This window comes from Salvia hispanica, chromosome 3 (assembly GCF_029641045.1).
Source record: "Salvia hispanica isolate PSC_SH4W2 chromosome 3, Shi_PSC_v1, whole genome shotgun sequence".
NCBI classification, from domain to species: domain Eukaryota; kingdom Viridiplantae; phylum Streptophyta; class Magnoliopsida; order Lamiales; family Lamiaceae; genus Salvia; species Salvia hispanica.
Window position 1 is genome coordinate 34,409,439 of NC_142694.1, and position 16,395 is coordinate 34,425,833.

Genomic DNA, 16,395 nt, shown 5'->3' on the forward strand with positions numbered 1-16,395 from the left:
ATTTTCTAAACAATGCTCTCTCATGTTTTTGGAGATTGACTCCATTCTGAATGATGCTTTTGATCGATTCGAAGGTGGAAAACATATGTTTGATGAATAAACATTGGCCATTATATAGTTTTTAATGCATCGCTCTCGTTTAGTTCATGTTTAGCGTTATTTGTTTCGCTTTTATACGTTAGTTAAAAGGTATATTAACTAGATTAAGAGATTAAGTTTTTAATTAATTAATGCAGACAAAAGGATATAAGTTCATGTACCCAAAGTCTATGGTGTCGTCATTATATACATATATCTACATTAGAGAAATATACATATATCTACATTAGAGAAATATAAAATCAGTTGATAATGTTTTGGACGTAGAACTATTCTTTTTCCATACAAAATAATCATGTATGTTCAACAATTGAAAATTTCCTAGCTTTTATGGCTGAACTGTATACAAAAGAATTGTTCCTGCGTCGGATTGATAATGCACATGAGTATCGAGAGCAGTGAATTTCGCTGGCTTACACGACTCTTCAAAAGTTTTGTTGGCTTTTAATATTTTGCTATGCATTTATTTGTTAGGAACTTCTGCTAAGCTATGCGCTTGTTAGATACTTAGATAGTTTTCGATTTGCTTTAAACATGTATTGTGTATGTAATGAAGGTCCTACTATCTCTTGTCTAAATTTGTATTTTCGTGATTGTTTTGAACTGTACTTCATTTATGAAGGTTTGTAGAAGTGTTTTCGATATTAATAAAAAAAAAATTATTATGTTAAAAAATTTAAACGAGCAAATTTAACTTGAATATTATTCAATGAAAAAAATAATAGAACATTCCATTTGAAGTAAATAACATAAAATTCGAATTCTTCTGAGGGCTAAATCAAGTCAAATTAGTAAATGTCTAAATTCTTTTTCCTTGCTCGACCATGTTGATTTATTAAGGTCCGTTTGGTAATTATATTTCACTAAGATAATGGTATTTATCATTGTTTGGCTTGATATATGATATACGAGTTAAATTATCTCCTGGTTTGTGTTACTTTATCTGGCTCTCTTAATTTTCATGTTTTGAGTATTAAATAAATTCACCAAATAGGTGGAGTAATTAATCTATATTGCAAATTAGATCATGATAACTAATTTAAATTAGTCTATTGCCATCAAACTTTTCACCTCTTCCATTTTTATTGAGGTGCACTAGGAGTCTTTTTATACAACCAGTACAATTTAACTTAAATACAAACTAATATGCTAAACATAAAATTAAAATATCTATTTTATTTATCTACTATACTAAACACTCACTCACATGTTTGTGTTAAAATGACAACACCTCTTAAAGTGACATCGTGACACCACATATTCAACAATATTATAAACGCTACACAACAATATTATAAACGCTACACATCAATCTATAGATTGTTGTATAGCGTGTTGGATATTGCTGGCCGAGAAAAAATTGTTGTATATAGTGTTGTATATTGCTGACCGAGATTTTTACACTTGAGCATTTTTTTATTGCCACATGGCAGCTTATTATTCGTCCACGTGTACAAATGATTGACTCGGAATGGTGGTATGGTGTTATTTTAAGAGGTGTTGTCATTTTAACGCATCCCTCACTCATATATATAAATAATTCACCCAAAACAAAATAATTTATATAGTAGTATTATTTATTAAGTAACATTACAAATCTCGACTCAGCTACTAAATGAGGCATCTAAGTGTAAATAAAGGGAAATATTGCAAAAAATTTTTTAATAAATACCAAGAAATGGAAGGTTAAATGGAAATGGCCAGCTATGAACAACCCATCAATTGATATGATGTTTATATTCAGAAATTAAGTAGGCCGAGTCTTTCTTTAGCCCAAAACATTTCATGTTCACTTATTAAAGTGACTAAACAATAGTAGTTGTTTGGACTTATCTCATCATAATTAATTTGGTTTTGGCAATATTTAGAGCTTCCTCTAGAATCTAATACTACTAACATGTAGGGAGTTTAGATAAATATTCTTTTTAATTGATGAAAAAAAATTACTTTTTAGTACTATTTCTTCTTCTTATTTCTTTGTTCAAATTTTTACAAATAAGCTCATCTAAGGATTGATTTTTGAACGGTAAGATGCTAACAAAGTTATTAAAATTTTAATTTTGTCTTTTGTAATCGTAGACATTATTTTTTCTAGAACCGAAGCTTACAAACCGGCGGTAACTTCCACATGTGTACAGTGTATTGAATCATAGAAAAGAAACAAGATAAAAGCTTACAAACTATTCTAACTTTTGTAAACAACGTGTAGTTTTATTGGACACAAGATTTTATTCTAGTATTATTTTACGTGTTAAGTGGAACATCTAAAAAAGGAAAACATATCATGTTAAGTGGGATTGGGGAAGTCTATTTAATTTGGAAAGTTCGATGATCCAAGTGGTGAAAGCAAAGCAAACTTTCCGACATTGTTTGAAACCAGAAGCTTGTGCTAGGGCTTGAAATTCCGCTTTTGTCCTTTCCTTTCCGCCCTGGTAATAAGTTTGCATGTCGCGAAATCTGTGATCGTTGATTCGTCACTATTTGGTATTTCCGAAATAATGCGGTCTGCGATGATCAGTTTTCCGTTGTCAGGAAGAGCTTCGTTGCAGTTTTTGAGCAGTTTCAAGCAATGCCCATCGCTCCAATCATGGCAAATCCACCGATAGAAACGTGTAACATTATATGGTTAAAAGTAGCGAAGTTACATTGGGCCTAAGTCGAGCTTCTAATGGGCATGGGTATGGACAAGTCACATGTTTGTTTCGCACTTATAAAATCATAACAACATTAACTTATAAAATCATTCATAAATGACCAATAGGTCAAAACATCCCAGCAACCCAAATGATTGCATACAAGTATAAAGAAAAATAAAATAAACCAACACAAACGAATGCACAAAAGTGACCGAGACTCCTAATGGCGGACGGAGAGAGTACAACATTACAACATAAGTTTATTTTGAAAAATATTAAATAAGTATATGCTAGAGGAGTAGTATTATTTAAGAAATTCCATGATCCAAATATTAAAAGCCAAGCAAACTTTGACGAGTCGTTTAAAGCCAGCGTCTATAGCTAGTGCGTGAAATTCCATTTCTGCCCTCTCCTTCCCACCGGGATTCATGGTTAACATGAGCGTATCAATTCTTAAAGTCTGCGTCGCCGCTGCCCCGATTTGTGGGCCCTCCGCGAGGATCATTTCAGCAAGTGCAACAATCACTTTTCCATTTTCCGGAATTGCTTCATAGCAATTTTTCAACAATTTGGTGCAATGTGCATCGCTCCAGTCATGGCAGATCCACTACAATCAGGAGTACAATAATAGGATATTCCTCAAAATATAAATCGAAAAGAGTGTTTATTAACTAAAATACTATTTTTTATTTTTTTTAGTTTAAACTTTCATCTTTTTTCAGTTTATAGTCTTAACTTTAATTTCTTTTGCCTGAAATTTATTTTTTTCTTCATAACTTTGATTTATTATTTGTATAGCCGGCACTTTATGATATTTTTTAGTTATAGCCGAAAATGTGATTTGGTTGATAAGTACAGTGACTTAGATATTTGTTTTATCACGTAAATAAGAAATCAACGTTGTTCATGTTCACACTGTCGGAGAATAAATCGAAGTCCTATATATAAACCGTCTCACATTATAGAAAATTAATATGGACGTTTCATTACCTTCATAAATATGGCATCCGCCTTGGGCACGGTAACGAACATGTCGCCTCCGACGTGATCTACTCCTCCATTTAAATTACAGAATTTGGTCAAATTATAAGGTTTTAAAATGGGGGAGAGTGTCGGAAAACCATGGCGTTTCGAAAAAAAACCATGAAATTTAGATTTAATTTGTTCTCATGCGTGCAAAATTATTACTCCCTCTAATACGAGATATCTCCATATCTCTATTAATTTGTCTATCAATTATTTCTCATATCTTTCCATATATGCTTATGATTATTTTCTTATTCTCTAAGTTAGGGTATTTAGCATTATAAATAGGGACTTTGTTATTCTTTTCCATCATTCAAGTAATATCAATTATCATTTATTTTATTTTTATGCATTTATCGTATTATTCTTGGTTTGATCGACCGGCAAAGCTCCAGCGACTACCTTTTATCCCTAAATTTGACGCCGGATTGATCGACTGGCAAAAGCTCCCACGACGTTCGATGCGAATTATCCGAGTTAAGGAACTTCATCCTTAACACCCTCCATCTTATTCAAGATGGTCACCTTTTCTTTTTTGTTTGTCCCAATCAAGATGGTCACTTTCCAATTTTGGAAATAACTCTCTCTCTCCTCATTAAAATATTCAACTACATTTTTCATCTCTACTTTATTCCACCTAACAACACTTCCTAAAATCTCATGCCACTCAAGAAATGTGGCAATCTTGAGTGGGACGGAGGGAGTATGATGTTTTTCAATCGAAGATGTCAATCTGCTTAAAAATAAAATACACTAAATCATTTAATTAATTGGCGATAACGTCTACGTGTGATTTCATGGTTCCATATCAAATACTACAATTTTGCATCGAAATATTTCCCCATGAGATAATCGTGAACAAATTCAAATTTTGTGTTTTTTTGGGATAATTTTTAAAGTTACGGGCATACCAGAATATACCTAACTTCATGATTTTTAAAATTATCTCTTAATTCTAAATTTAAAATACTTGCCAGCATAAGGGGAAGCATGTTGAATAACATGTGGAAGATCAAAATTGATGGCCTTGATTGATGGATGTTTTGAAACAATCATCTTTGATGTAGCTCCATATCCACCAGCAACATCCACCATCCACCGTAGATTCAACACCCTTAAATCCATTATAATTTTCAAGAATTTTCTTCATAAAAAGGGTTGATTGAACGTTCATAGCTTGGTTGAAAACCTTGTTGAATCTTGGATTTTGTGCCTGGATATTCAAAAGCATGCATGCCATAGGCTTTGTCGAATGCGACTCCCCCTTCAAGAACCGCATCTTTTAGGTGGTACCTGTTCGAGATTGGAAAGAGTTATCCAACCTAGCTCGTTATGGCCTAACATAAACACAAGTAACGACATGAACTCGATAATCACAAGTAAAACCACATGATAATGATACGACAGTGTAGTGGTGGTGGTAGTGGTCGAATGGCCGTTACGGTGAAGGTAGGGAATGCAATGAAGGTGACATGTAAAAAGTAGGAAATTAAAACCTTTAACTCTTACTAAAATAAAATACTTTTTTGGAGCGTCATTAGGAGCCCTCTTTGTTTACTACACATGTTTTAATAAATGTAAGTTTAAAGTTATAATGGAATTGTGAGTCACGGACTCCCGCTAGTTTATAATGATATATAAGTGAAATAAGTTAATTAATGAGATGTATGATCTATGTTGTAATAAAAGTAATATAGAATAACCGACTAATTAAAATAAGACTCTTATTGTAATAAAATTAAAAATTAAAAATGCTCAAATCCAATAAAGAGCGATGAGAAAAAAATATTATTATTATTATTATTATTTTTTTTTTTTTTTATAATATATCTGAACCGAAACAAAAAAAAAATCACATAAACACAAACTTGACATACCAAGGCTCCATGAAGATTCTATCTTGAATGAAGAGAGAGAAGGGAGCAAGAGAAACTCTTAAAAATGGTAATTGAGAGAGGCGGTGTATGGAAGATAAAACATGGTGGCTAAAGTTTGTAGAGAGGAAAGGAATTTTGTTGTATTTTCTGTTATGCATTTCGAATGTTAATAGAAGTCCCTTTTATAGGAATGGTACAACATGGAAAACATCTCCCTTTACTCTAGGAACTACCAACCATTAATTGCTACTTATTTTCTAGGAAATGCTACACTAATTATTGAAATAGCAATTACCAATTTGTTGGTAACTGATACTAGCCGTTTGGCTGTGATTCTTGACAGAAACCCCATCCTCATTTCTAGTGAAATACTTGGCCACCGGTGTCAAGGCGTAGCTCAGCCTCATTCCGCCCTCGGGCAGCATGTTGAGACGGCAAGTGAGGACGGAACGAGCCGCGAGAAGGCGGAAAATTGTCGATCATAACCGAAGCTGCTTGAGGGTTTTTAGCAAGAAGATGAGAAGCAAGTTGAGAAGCAGAAGCTCCTTCACCACCAAATCCTTTGTTAAGCTCAAAGAGATCAAGTTCTATGGCTGATTTCAATGCCATTGGAAGCACTGACCCAAAAGCTAGCTCCATAGCTACTACATTGCACCTTCTTCTTCTTCTTCTTCTTCTTCTGATTCCCATGCACTGCCACATCACTAGGACTTCCCATGCACTAGGACTTCCCACTAGGGCTTCCCGCAATAAAATTAAATTCATAATTATTCAATTTACGGAATTAAAATGTCGACACGGAATACGGAAAAATTCGAATACTTCATTAAAAAAAATTACATAATGCTTAAAAATTACATAATCATAAAAAGTCGAGAAATACAACCCTCGGCTCTCACTCCTCCTCGTCCTCGTCCTCGTCCCCGTCGCCCATGCCGCTGCCGCCTCCGACGTCCCCGCCCCCAATCTCGACGCCATAATCATCAATGGGTGGCATTCCTAAATCGCGCCGACATGCGTCGATCACATCCTTGCACATCCTTTTGTACACAGGATCGTGCGTGCTAAACCACCTATGCATGTTCTGACTCAGGGTCTTCGTTAGCTGCGCGCGGGCGAGACGGTCTAGTTCATTTGGGGCCTTCGATTTGACCTCGAAGGACCCGATGTGGCTTCCGCTTCCCCTCGCCATCCGCTGCGCAGCCTTTTGCCCCATCGGGCGACGACGACAGCGAGAGTCTGATCGTGGTAGCGGGGACACTTCCTTGGCTTCGGGGAGCTCGTGCGAACCAGCACTGCTGCTGTACTCACCGGAAGAGTTGATCTTCGTCCGCTTTCAGCCCGAGTCGACACCCGCCCAAAACTTTTGCGAACTCCTGACCACGAGAAAGGCCTCCCATTGGTCAAGCTCTTTGAACTTCAATTCTTTGTCGGGGTACTGGGACAAGGCCCGGTTCTTCACATCCTCCTCAGACATGCCTATGGTTGCCATGCGCAGGTTGTTTTGGTAGAGGCCAGCAAAACGACTGAGCTTAGGCCTCAACCGATCCCACTGTTTCCGGCATTGCTCGGGAGTGCGAGGCTTCGCCCCAGCCGGTTTGAGTGTGAGGTAGGCCTCACTAATGCGATGCTACAATCGGTCAATATACTGGTTCGCCCCGACATAGGGATCCTCGACTACACCGACCCAGGCCTTTGCAAGCGCGGCATTTTTTCACACGGTCCAGATCGACCTCTTCCCCCACTCCTCCTCCTCTGCCCCCGCTTGCGAGGAAGAGCTCGGGGCTTTGCCCTTGCCTCTACCCCGCCCCTGGCCTTGCCCTTGCCTTTGCCCCTGCCCCTTGCAGCAGGCTCCGCCTCATTGGGAGTCTCACAAATCGGCGATAGCCCCAACTCCTGCCCCAACTCCTCAAAAGAGAAAGTCTCGATGTCGGCGTACTGAGTCTCCGGAACAGTACTAGGGGAATCGTAGGACAACAAATCTATATATGAGCGATAGACAGATTCCCTAGGCGTCCTCGGGCTCATGTGCTGCATCGTCCCACCCATCCCCAGCGTCATACTCCCCATCCCTGCCATATTTGGCAGCATACACCCCATCCCCTCTGCCCCGGGCATCATCCCACCCACCCCCGCCATATTTGGCGTCATACCGCCCATCCCCGCTGCCCCGGGCATCATCCCACCCATCTGACTCATCCAATTGTACATATTGTAGAACATTTGAGGAGTAATCCCCGCCATCCCTGCCATTTGGGGATTCATCCCCGCCATTCGGGGATTCATCCCCGCATTAAAGTTTCCCTCCGTTCCAGCGGGAAACGTGGGTGTGTTTCCTCCGCTCGTGGTGGGGGAGTTCCTATTGTACTCCATTTTGTAGTAGAAATGAAACTTGTAGATTAGAGAGAGAAATTTGTCAACACAAGTGGTGTGAATGAAATGAAGTTCAACAAGCCCTATTTATAGATTTTTTTTTTTTTTTTTTTAAAGTTTAATTTTTTGTCGGACGTCCGACCCCATGCCACAGTGGCGGACGTCCGCCCGCCCATCGGTCGGATATCCGAGTCCATCCGATGGGCGCACGGGACGTCCGTGTCCTACCATTTTCCTCACTACGGCGGACGTCCGGTCGGACTTCCGCGACGTCCTACCGTGACGTCCGCCGTTGGAGATGCTCTAATCTCATAGTCGTTGCGGCGCTCTGTGGGCCCTCCGCGAGGATCGATTCGGCAATAATCACTTTTCCATTTTCTGGAATTGCTTCATAGCAATTTTTCAATAGTGTGACACAATGTGAATCGCTCCAGTCATGGCAGATCCACTGCAATCATAGTCTAAAAGTTCAATTTTTTCAATTTATGAAGTTTAACATTATTGATTCATAATTTTTTGCATAGCCTAAAGTTTAAGAGCTTTTTTTCATGTAGGCCAATTAATTATTTTCGGCACCAAAATACAACTGGGACGTCGTTTATTTCAAATTGAGGTCATAATATAAAGCTAATGCTACACAAAAAATAAAACCAAATTGAGGTCATAAATTTAAGAAAGTTGAAAAATGCTAAAAAAAATTAGAATATAAACCGTCATACCCCATCTTAACTTATACTCCGTACTAATTATGATATAGAAATACGATTAAATCACATATAAGGTGTAAATACGAACATTCTACACTACAATGGACTCTCTCGCCATTCAATATTGTTATACAGTATAGAAAATTAATATTGTAACTGCATATTCACCTTCAAAAAAATGGCATCCGCCTTGGGCACGGTCGCGAACATGTCTCCCCCGATGTGCTCTACTCCTGCATTCATAAAGCATAGTTATTTAAATCAATATCAGCATAAAATCTTAAAATAAGAAAAGGCAAAAAAAAAAAAAAAAAGATGACCAAATAATTATTTTAATGAAATTTCATAATTCATTTTCATTTTCAAAAATTGTGTGACAAAATTTGATCCAAACTTTGTTATTTAAAGAAATATTGTCCTAAATTAAAATACTTGCCAGCATAAGGGGTGGCTTGTTGAATAGCATGGGGAAGATCGAAATTGATGGCCTTGATTGAAGGATGCTTTGAAATAATCATCTTTGATGAAGCTCCATTTCCACCAGCAACATCCACCAGAGATTCAACACCCTCAAATCCATTATATTTTTCAAGAATTTTCTTCATAAAAAGGGTTGAATGATCGTTCATAGCTTGGTTGAAAACCTTGTTGAATCTTGGATTCGTGCCTGCATATTCAAACACATGCATGCCATAAGCATTATCGAATGCGACCCCCCCTTCGAGAACTGCATCTTTTAGATGGTGCCTATTTGAAAGCAAAGAATTAATTGACTGATCTGACAATATATCTAGACTAATATAAGAAAAATGATTAAGTCAACAGCGTATATATAAAGAGAGAATATAAGTCTCATTTGTACCCTATTTATCACCCTTCCGTGTAGGGGTGCGTTATTGATAGGGACTCAACCACCAAGTCCAATGATACGACGGACGGAGAGAAGACAGCCCAGCAGCAAGGTGATGAACACGAACCAAAGACAAGAGGAAGACGGAGGGCACGATTGACTCCGGAGCAGGCGCGGAAGGAGAGACCGCCGAAGAGGAATGCATCAAGGCCCGCAAGGTTCAGGGACTTCACGTCCCATTAGTATTAGGATTATTTTGATTAAAGTATTTTTGGTATTTTTGCTTTATTTATTTATTTTGAACTTTAAGTATTTTAGTTATTAAATCTTTTCGGGTTTTCTTCTTGATTCTTTCCCGAATCGTAAGTCGAATCAAGCAGGGTCCGAACTCTATATATAAAGAGTTCATTAGAGAGTCAAAAAATCATCGAGAATTAAGAAATAAAATCTTTTCTCGAAACCCTAGCCTCACGCTCTATTTTTCTTTTCGTTCTTGCAATCACAAACGGTGCTCTGAATCAATCGATAGACCCCAAGGTCTATCATCTGGTGCTTTACATTGAGTTCTCTTCTCCCACCATTCGCAATGGCATCTGTTTCTTCTCCACACAATGACGAGGAGTCGCCGCATACTGTCTATTCGAATGAGGAATTGACTCAACTGATGTTCGACATGAAAATCAGATACGCTAACCAGGACAAGAAGTTGTCGTCCAACCAATTCGACCTCGAGGCCTTCTCACGACGGCAAGAGGCAACCAATAGGAAAATCGAGGAAAGCCTCGCTCTGCTGCTCGACGCGAGCCTTCAAAACAAACCGCCCGACGCAGCAGGCCCTCGCGCTACCAGCAAGGGATGGCGACTTCCGCCTTCCCTCGATCAACCACCAGCGGGCATCGTAGCGGAGGAGATTCCGCGGGTCAAACCGGAAGCACCACGGTTTAACGGTGATCACGCGGCTGAGTGGATCCGGAAAATTCAGCGGTATTACAATTACCACTATACACCACTGAAGGATCGTCTTTATCTCACGGCTTATCTGTTCGATCATCCGGCATCAAGTTGGTTGACATATTGGGAAGATAATTGTAAGCACAAAACATGGGAGCGATTCCTATTGGCCGTCAAACACAGATTTGACCCGGATTTGTACGTTGATCATGTGGGATGCCTTGCGGAGTTACGCCAAACTACGACAGTAGAGGCCTATCAATCAGCTTTTGAAGACATTATACAGAAAACGGTGGACGTGGGCGAGACGACATTAATCTCACTATTTATCACAGGCCTACAGGAGCCGATGAAACATGAACTCCTTACGAAACGGCCGGAAACTCTTGAGGAGACGTTCGTACTGGCCCAGCGTTCCGCAGCATGCCACCGCCTATCTGCGCAACCACCAGCCGCGCGCAATCCATCTTGGATAGGTCGGGAGACCCGCCCACGCCAGCAGCAGCCGCCCCTCTCTGTATCCCAGCCCCAACGGAACAACCAGGCTTCCCAGCCGCGCTCAAACATTCCGGTGGTGAGGATTTCTGCAGCAGAGCGCGCTGAACGGACCCGCCTAAAGCTTTGTTGGTGGTGCCCTGAGAAATATACCCCGGAACACGTCTGCAACAAAAAGTTTTATGCCTTAATAGGCGCAGAGGACGAAGACGATGTTCCTGAGCCCTTCCAGGATGTCGAAATTGATGAGGAGGGTGAGCATATGGCCATATCCGGTGACGTCTCATGCATTCACGCCATAGGCCCAAAGCTGCGTCCTCGCTCATTACGTCTGCAAGGCCAGATCCAGGGCTCACGAGTGTCCGTACTGATTGATGGTGGCAGTACCCATAACTTCATCAAGCCCACCATCGCTGAAAAGCTAAGTCTACCGGTTCATGCTATTACTCCTTTTCGTGTTTTTGTTGGCAATGGCGCCTCTTTACGCTGTAAATTTGCATGTCTGAAAACACCTATCTCCTTGCACGACCACATTTTCGACATAGATCTGTTTATTCTGCAGGTTGAGGGTCCCGATGTGATTTTGGGAGTACAGTGGCTTCAGGAACTTGGAAAGGTCTCCATTGATTTTCGAGACTTGACGATGGAATTCAAGTGGGGTAATCAGGTGATTTTATTGGAAGGGGACCAGGCGCCTCCGAAACAGATCTCTTACAACCATTTGTTCTCTCTCATCGAGCAAGAACAAGAGTGCCAGTTGTTCGAATTGATCCCGACTCTGCCGGAAACCGACTTCGCAATCACCACCGTGGACCAACCCCCAACAGACCTGCGAGTGGCCTCGATCATTGAGTCCTTTGGCTCGGTTTTTCAGGTGCCAACAACGCTTCCTCCACCGCGCGAATGGGACCATAAGATTCATTTGCCCGAAGGAACTCGCCCGGTGAATGTCCGACCGTATCGGTATCCTTACTTCCAAAAGGCCGAGATCGAACGACAGGTTAAAGAGATGTTACTGCAGGGCGTCATTCGGCAAAGCAATAGTCCGTTCTCGTCGCCCGTGCTACTGGTACGCAAAAAGGATGGGACCTTCCGTTTTTGTGTTGATTATAGAGCTTTAAATGCGGCCACCACACCAGATCATTTTCCGATCCCTACGGCAGACGAGTTGTTCGACGAACTTCACAAGGCACGAGTTTTCTCCAAACTCGACCTACGTTCGGGTTACCACCAAATCCGCATGCATGTGTCGGACATCCACAAGACAGCGTTTCGCACACACGACGGTCATTTTGAGTTCCTGGTGATGCCGTTTGGTTTAACTAATGCACCGTCAACTTTTCAGGCGGCTATGAACTGTATTTTCCGGCCGTTTTTGCGCAAGTTTGTAATTGTTTTTTTTGATGATATTTTGGTGTATAGTGCTTCTATGGAGGATCACACAACACACCTCGAGCATGTCCTCAAAATTTTGAGCGAGAATTCCTTCTTCATCAAGCTCTCGAAGTGCTCGTTCGGTGTGGATACCATTGATTATCTTGGGCACATAATCTCGGCGGGGGAGCTTCGAGCTGACCCGGCAAAAATAGAGGCTATGACTTCTTGGCCGACACCAACGACAGTGAAACAGTTGAGGGGTTTCTTGGGCCTTACTGGCTATTATCGTCGCTTTGTTCAGAATTATTCTATTATTGCCGCTCCCCTCACTGACTTGTTGAAAAAGGAGGCTTTCACTTGACGCCTGCAGCGGATGAGAGTTTTTCGGCCCTTAAAGAGGCAATGACAGCAGCCCCTGTGCTACACCTACCAGATTTCGATGCCCCATTCACTATCGAGACAGACGCGTCCGACTCCGGCATCGGAGCAGTCTTGCTGCAGATGGGTCACCCCTTAGCATTTTTTAGCAAAAAATTGGGACCAAAACGTCGCGTAGCATCTACCTATCACAAAGAGTTGTACGCGATCGTCGAGGCGGTCCAGAAATGGCGTCAATACCTGCTTGGTCGTGAATTTATTATTAGGAGTGACCAGCGAAGTTTGAAGGACTTGTTATCACAAATTGTACAAACCCCTGACCAACAGTTCTACATTCGAAAACTAATGGGGTTCAAGTTTAGGATCGAGTATAAGTCGGGAGCCTCGAACCGCGTGGCGGATGCTTTGTCGCGGCGCGATCATGATCTGGTTTCGGGTGATTCTAAATTGTTGACTCTATTTGCCCGCCCTTTTCCAGCAATTTTGGAGACCATCAAGGCAGAGAACTCTAAGCTCAACGATCTGCTACAGCTTCATCACGCAGTGGCCGAAGGTAGTGCACCGCCACACATCTCTGCCGTCGACGGGGTATTATTTTTTAAGCGCCGCATGTATCTTAGTAGAGATTCGTCGGTTCGCTGGGATATTCTGGGAGAATCTCACGACGCCAAATCGGCCGGTCATCCGGGCGAAAAGCGCACTTTCGCGCGTGTGGCAGCAGCTTTCTATTGGCCGAGTATGCGGGCTGATGTGCGGAAGTATGTGGCATCTTGTGCAGTGTGCCAGGCAACTAAATATGTGACTGACTGTCCGTCGGGCCTCATCCAGCCCCTTCCGATTCCGGATTCCGTTTGGGCAGCCGCCTCAATGGATTTCATTGTGGGTCTTCCACCGTCTCATGGGTATACTGCAGTTATGGTAGTAGTTGATCGGTTATCTAAATACGCTCACTTCGGGGCTTTGCCAACCAGTTTTGATGCGCCAAGGGTCGCTAAGCTCTTCGTCAATACGGTGGTGAAATTACATGGTTTTCCCGACAAGCTGCTGTCAAATCGCGATACAATTTTTATGAGTGATTTTTGGAAGGAACTCCTGACGATGAGCGGTACAAAATTGCAATTCACTACGGCCTATCATCCGCAAACCGATGGTCAATCCGAGGTGACGAACCGTGCTCTTGAGCAGTACCTTCGCGCTTTTACCCATGAACAGCCAAAGAAGTGGTTCGAATTCTTGCCATGGGCCGAATTGGCTCTAAACTGCAGTGTTAATGTGAGTATAGGAATGTCTCCTTTTCGTGCCCTTTATGGAAGAGATCCTCCTAATATTTTCGCCACGCCGGCGGGACCAGCGGAAGACGCGGCGGTTCGTGCAAATCTAGGGGAGCGGACTGCCTTGTTACAGGAACTGAAGCAGAACTTGGCACAAGCACAATCTCGTATGACTGAGTCCGCGAACAAACACCGCAGGAATGTAGAGTTCAATGTGGGGGATCGAGTGTTACTACGCCTTCAACCATATCGGCAAATCTCTGTAGCTCGGCCTGGTTCAGCTAAGCTTAGTAGGCGTTACTATGGTCCGTTTGTCATTACAGAGCGGATTGGTAAAGTGGCATACCGTTTACAGCTACCTCTGGAGAGTCGCATCCATGACGTGTTTCATGTGTCGTTGCTCAAACCGTTCGTGCCTCCCCTATCAGACACAATACATCATCAGCTTCCGGCCAACTTTAGCAAGAGTCAACCTGTTGATACTCCTGTACGGGCGTCCGCGGAGAGGGTTGTATTGGTCGACGGGCTGCCTCAGGAACAATGGCTTACACATTGGTCATCTGACCCGGCAACGCCATCTTGGGAGTCAAAGGAGGTTCTGCTGCACCATTTTCCGGCGCTCCGCCTTGAGGACAAGGTCGGTTTTAACGGAGGGGGAGTTGATAGGGACTCAACCACCAAGTCCAATGATACGACGGACGGAGAGAAGACAGCCCAGCAGCAAGGTGATGAACACGAACCAAAGACAAGAGGAAGACGGAGGGCACGATTGACTCCGGAGCAGGCGCGGAAGGAGAGACCGCCGAAGAGGAATGCATCAAGGCCCGCAAGGTTCAGGGACTTCACGTCCCATTAGTATTAGGATTATTTTGATTAAAGTATTTTTGGTATTTTTGCTTTATTTATTTATTTTGAACTTTAAGTATTTTAGTTATTAAATCTTTTTGGGTTTTCTTCTTGATTCTTTCCCGAATCGTAAGTCGAATCAAGCAGGGTCCGAACTCTATATATAAAGAGTTCATTAGAGAGTCAAAAAATCATCGAGAATTAAGAAATAAAATCTTTTCTCGAAACCCTAGCCTCACGCTCTATTTTTCTTTTCGTTCTTGCAATCACAAACGGTGCTCTGAATCAATCGATAGACCCCAAGGTCTATCAGTTATATTGCTAGCTTTTTAAATTGTTAACTTTGTTAATTCATCAGCGCAATGTATTAAAAATGTCAACACATAAAGTCAACACAATATACATAATATCAATAAAATTATATGTTGACATTTTTAATACACTACGTTGATGAGTTAGCAGAGCTAACAACTTAAGAAAGTTAGTAATTAATCACATCTCATTCCGTGTATATATCTAACTAAACCGTTTTAATTGGAAAAAGAAAAAGAAAAAAAAAATAACTGACTCAGCTGTATATATGAGACATACCACGAGTCGATGAAGACTCTATCTTGAATCAAGAGCGAAAAAGGGGCAAGAGAAACCCCATCCTCATTTCTAGTGAAATACTTGGCCACCGGTGCCAAGGTGTAGCTCGGCCTCACTCCGCCATCGGGAAGCGTGTCGAGACGGCAAGTGAGGACGGAACGGGCCGTGAGAAGGCGGAGAATTCGGTCGATCATAACCACAGCTGCTTGAGGGTTTTTAGCAGGAAGGCAAGAAGCAAGTTGAGAAGCAGAAGCTCCTTCACCACCAAATCCTTTGATAATGTTAGTACAAACTTATCCCACATCGGACATTTGAGGGAAGTTGGAAGGTGTATATAATTCTTGTCCAACCCAATTAGTTTGAGGCCTTTTGGGAGTGACCCAAAAACAAATTCATGCGGGCTAGACCCAAAGCGGACAATATCAAACTAATGTTTGCCGACGCCGACAATCCTGACAAGTGGTATCAGAGCCAGGTTGGCGTCGAGTCTGGTCTAATTTGCGAGACCCATGTTTGAGTGGGGCCGACGATCCGTCTGAGTTGGAGTCCATTATGTGTTTCGATGTGGTCTCGGTTTGAGGGGGAGGTTTGTTAGTACAAACCTATCCCACATCGAACATTTGAGGGAAGTTGAAGGGTTATATAATTCCTGTCCAACCCCCAATTAGTTTGAGGCCTTTTGGAGGTGACCCAAAAACAAATCCGTGCGGGCTAGACCCAAAGCGGACAATATCAAACTAATGTTTACCGACGCCGACAATCCTGACAGATAAGCTCAAAGAGATCAAGTTCTATGGTTGATTTCAATACCATTGGAAGCACTGACCCAAAAGCTAGCTCCATAGCTACTAAGATTGCACCTTCTTCTTCATTTGTACAAACAATGCTTTTTCTCATGTTTTTGGAGATTGATTCCAT

At 41.7% G+C, this 16,395-nt stretch overlaps 1 pseudogene; it reads right to left on the reverse strand.

Annotated features, from left to right (window-relative positions):
- Positions 1-2,381: 2,381 nt before the first annotated feature.
- Positions 2,382-16,395, reverse strand: LOC125209845 (flavonoid 3'-O-methyltransferase 3-like; annotated as a pseudogene).